Source organism: Galeopterus variegatus, unplaced genomic scaffold (genome assembly GCF_000696425.1).
Source record: "Galeopterus variegatus unplaced genomic scaffold, G_variegatus-3.0.2 Scaffold12117, whole genome shotgun sequence".
Taxonomy (NCBI): domain Eukaryota; kingdom Metazoa; phylum Chordata; class Mammalia; order Dermoptera; family Cynocephalidae; genus Galeopterus; species Galeopterus variegatus.
The window spans coordinates 41,206-45,800 of NW_007738228.1; the positions used below are offsets into that span (position 1 = coordinate 41,206).

At 40.1% G+C, this 4,595-nt stretch overlaps 1 pseudogene; it reads left to right on the plus strand.

Annotated features, from left to right (window-relative positions):
• Positions 1-2,706: 2,706 nt before the first annotated feature.
• On the plus strand, positions 2,707-4,262 carry LOC103610947 (annotated as a pseudogene).
• The last annotated feature ends 333 nt before the right edge of the window (positions 4,263-4,595 follow it).

The following is a 4,595-nucleotide window of genomic DNA, read 5'->3' on the forward strand; positions in this document are numbered from 1 at the left end:
TTCTATAAATTTTTTTTTTTTCCTTTTTGTCTTTTTTCGTGACCGGCAACGGGATCGCAACCCTCGGTGTTGCTCCCACACCTCGCTCAGCCAGTGAGCGGGAACCGGTCTGTATGTGGGATCCAAACCCTCGGCAGGAGCGCCACCGCGCTCCCAAGCGGCACACTGTAGCAGTGCGCCACTGGGCCAGCCCCTGATTCTATAAATTTTTAAAAAAGGAAGAAAAAGACCAAAACCCTATAGAAAAATGAGCAAGAGATATGAACAAAGTTCACAGAAAAAGAACAGCAAATGGCCCCTGCATATATGAAACAATGCTCAGTCCCACTCATAATAAAAGAAATGCAAATTAACATGCCAGTGTATTAGTCCATTCCTGTTGCTGTAACAGAATACCCAAAACTGGGTAATTTATAAAGAAATAAAATTTATTTCTTACAGTTCCAGAGGCTGGGAAGTCCAAATCCAGAGAACACATCTGTTGAGGGCCTTGCTGGTGGGTGGTGACTCTTCATAGCAATGCAGGTGTCACATGGCAAACGGCCTGAACAAGAGAGAGCTAACCTGCTCACTCACTCACTATAAAGCCATCAGAACCATGCCCATTACCACCCCTTAAACCATCAACTTATTACTCCATGAATAGATCAATCCATTCACTAAGGTATTGTCCTCACAATCTAATCACTTCTTAAAGGCCCCACCTTTTAATTATTATATTAGGATTTCCCACCCTCGACATTGTTACAGTGGGGATTAAAACATGAACCTTTGGAGGACACAGTTCAACCCATAGCAGTGAGATACTCTTTCTTTCCTATCAGACTGGCAAAATTGAAATGTTTGACAAAGTACTCTATTGGTAAGGTCGAGGGAAATGGTACTTTTCACACATCACTGGTAGGTTTTGCAAAATGGTATACTCCCTGTGGAGGGAGTTTGGCAATATGGAGCAAAATCACATAAATGCATTTTCCCTTTGATCTAGCAAACCCTATTCTACAAATCTGTTCCAAAGATATATTGGCAAATAGGAAAGACATATGCATGAAGTTATTCATTGTAACCACTGCGGGTAACCTACTTTACGGAATACTGCAAACAACCCAGGGGACTGATTGAATAAAATATGGTACATAACCATAATGGAGTATTACCAAGTATGTAACCAGAATATATTGTTTAGTGGGAAAAAAAAAATCAATATGCAAAATAGTGTGTGTATGTTACCTTTCTAGTGAATAAAGAAAGGAATAGGAATATACACACACACCGGTATTGTTTATTTGCTTGTATCAAAAACAAAAGGGCAAAATAAAAACTAATAAAAATGAATACTATATGGGAATAGAAGTAACAGGAAATGGACACAGAGATGCATGCTAGACTTTTCCGAATATATTTTGTGAATTCAATTTTGGAACTATGCAAAGCTTTATATCATCCTAAAACAAAATTAAATTAAAATGAGGGAAAAGAAATCCCTAAAAAGCAAAAGGAAAATGAAACAAGTAAACCTAACTATGTATCATTGATGAATTAAACTCAGCAGAATTATTTCAAATGGCAAAAGCAGTTTCTCTATACTTCTAGTGGGGTATACCCTAAGGCAGAAAGAACTGCAAAGAAGCTTTAAATTGTTTTTAGCAATGATAGTGTTAGTAATAAGACTGGTATTGTTATTCTGAAACTATTATATATTCAAGGGTAATAGAAATCTAACATGAACTTTTTGAAGACCCCTTGTATTTTCTATGATGTCTATGTGTTAAAGCAAATAAGTAATTGTGTTAATGTCACTAGAAACAAGGATGTCAGCTTAAGAGAAAAGAGATACAAATATAAAATTAAGGAAGGTAATAAGTAAGATGAATTTTGTGCTATGTGAATTATATCTCAGTAAAACTATTGAGAAAAAAGAAGGCAAGTACAAATCTTATAACCCTTAATTTGCATTGGGAATACCAGTATAAATTATGATGTATTTTTTCTTTAAAAAATTATTTTCTAGTTTTGTCCACCTGTAATGGCCTGCAAACTGACTAATGCATAGCAACATGAGCTTCCCCACCCACCCAGATGGCGGTCTCCCAAGTATCATTTCCAATTAAAGGAACCATGGCTCCTTGGGAAAGTGACTGATTCCACATGGGGGCAAGAAATGTACAAGATAAGCCTGGAACATTTTTTCATACAAGAAAGCCAGGACATTATCAAAGTTTACCAGAGTGTGCCCAAAGGATTCAGGAGCCAGGTTGAAAAGGCTCCACTGGCCAAAGATGGGATAATCTGAGCATCAAACAATAAAAATTAGGGCCAGCCCGTGGCTCACTTGGGAGAGTGTGGTGCTGATAACTCCAAGGCCACGGGTTCGGATCCCTATATAGGGATGGCTGGTTGGCTCACTTGGGAGAGCGTGGTGCTGACAACACCAAGTCAAGGGTTAAGATCCCCTTACCCATCATCTTTTAAAATAAAATAAAATTAAATTAAAATAATAATTAAAATTACAGTGGATTAACATATATTAAATAGTTTAAAATGTATGAATTCCTAATGATTAAAAGCAAGAGAAAGCTTCACTGATCACCTTTGGAGGGTGCTAAGAAATTAGTTCATGGAGTTAATGTGGCCAGCAAACCGCTGAGACACCAGTGAGGAAAAGGAGGTGAGGCTTTTCCAAGGCTTTGCCCTAGATCTTTTTAGCTGTGGCCCTCCGGTCGTGATTTTGGGAGTTGTTGTCGATCTGCAGGAGCCCCAAGTGTGGGTTCGCAGCCCTCTCAACCAGTTCCACGCCGGTGGTGAAACCTGAAGTGGGCCCTGCGGAAAATGAAACTGTTGCCCCAGAGTTCACTAGCCAGAACCCCCAGAATCTGGAGGGGTTAGCTGTGGCCAGGAAAGAGCCAGGCTGGGGACGGTGTGGCCCTCGCGTGAGTTCTGACTTGGGTTGCAAGTTATAAGGACTCAGCATCGTGTAGAAGCGCTTGCTGAGCATCGGAATGGCCAGGTTGTGATTTCAGCATCCAGTCATGAATGAGCTATTAAAAAGCACCTTTATAGTACCAAAAATGTGGTGGCTTGTGAGAGAATAGGATGAGTGCTGGCAGAGCGATGCTTAGAGGCAGGAATCAACTTTTTTTGTTTCATTGCCTGTCCTTTACCTTCTTGTTTTTGTATCATGCAGAAAATTTTGTCCATTTATTCTTTTATAAAAGTTATATGACATGGTTTGATGTCACATTTAAATATGCTTACCTTACTTTGAGATTATAAAAAAATTCTGCCATGTTTTTTTCTACTATGTACTCTCAATGATCTCAGTTTTTACATTTAAATCTTTGCTCCATCTTAAATTTATTTTGATGTTAGCTGGAAAATAAAAGCATAGAGTAAGTATATCCTCACCCAGCATACAGTGAGCAGTTTAGCTCTGCCTCTTCCAAATCACTTTTTTTTTTTTCCTTTTTGTCTTTTTTCGTGACCGGCAACGGATCGCAACCCTCAGTGTCGCGCCCGTACCGGACCGGGACCGGCAACGGGATCGCAACCCTCGGTGTTGCACCCGCACCTCGCTCAGCCAGTGAGCGGCTGGTCTGCATGTGGGATCCGAACCCTCGGCGGGAGTGCTGCCGCGCTCCCAAGCGGCGCACTGTAGCAGTGCGCCACCGGGCTGGCCCCCAAATCACTTTTGAAGTAGATGTGTAAGTAAATAAAACTCAGCTCTTCATAAATGCGAAATTTTTCCTTGATACTTGAAGTTAAGTGGAGATATTTATTATTATTGAGGATATTTTCATAAAGGTAGAGGAAAAACACCTTTCCCAAGGAAAATCCAGGTTAAGTATCTTGAAGTAAATCAACCAAACATTAAATTCTTGAGAAATGTTTAGGTATTTATTCACCTGAAGTAATTTAACTTTAGGATAGATTCTTCTATGATTATATTCTATTCTCATCCATTTAGGTTGCGAGTTATAAGGACTCAGCATCATGTAGAAGCGCTTGTTGAGCATCGGAATGGCCAGGTTGTGGTTTCAGCATCCACGCGTGAATGGGCTATTAAAAAGCACCTTTATAGTACCAAAAATGTGGTGGCTTGTGAGAGAATAGGATGAGTGCTGGCAGAGCGATGCTTAGAGGCAGGAATCAACTTCATGGTCTACCAGCCAACTCCTTGGGAGGCAGCCTCAGATTCGATGAAACGACTACAGAGTGCCAAAACAGAAGGTGGTGCGGTTCTGCAGGAACCTGGGAGAATCTAGGAGTAAAACAGCAGCATTAATTGTTTCAAACTTGCAAATATGAAACTGTCAGCCATCAAAAGAGAGCATCTGGAAGGACAATCAGCTTGGAAGTTTTACAGCAATAATGAACAGTGGAGTATTATTTGTAGTTGAGGTCATCTCCCTCCCCCTTGTGTTTGTTTTTTTTTTAAATCAAGGGCTAAATTTTTCCCCTCTCTTGGACATGAGAGAAGTANAAACAAATGGGGAAAATTGTAAATACATGGCAAAGGGTTTATATACTTAATATATAAAGACCTTCAAAAAAAAGGGGGGGTGTCCGGTCAAGATGGTGAAATAGATAGTCCCCAG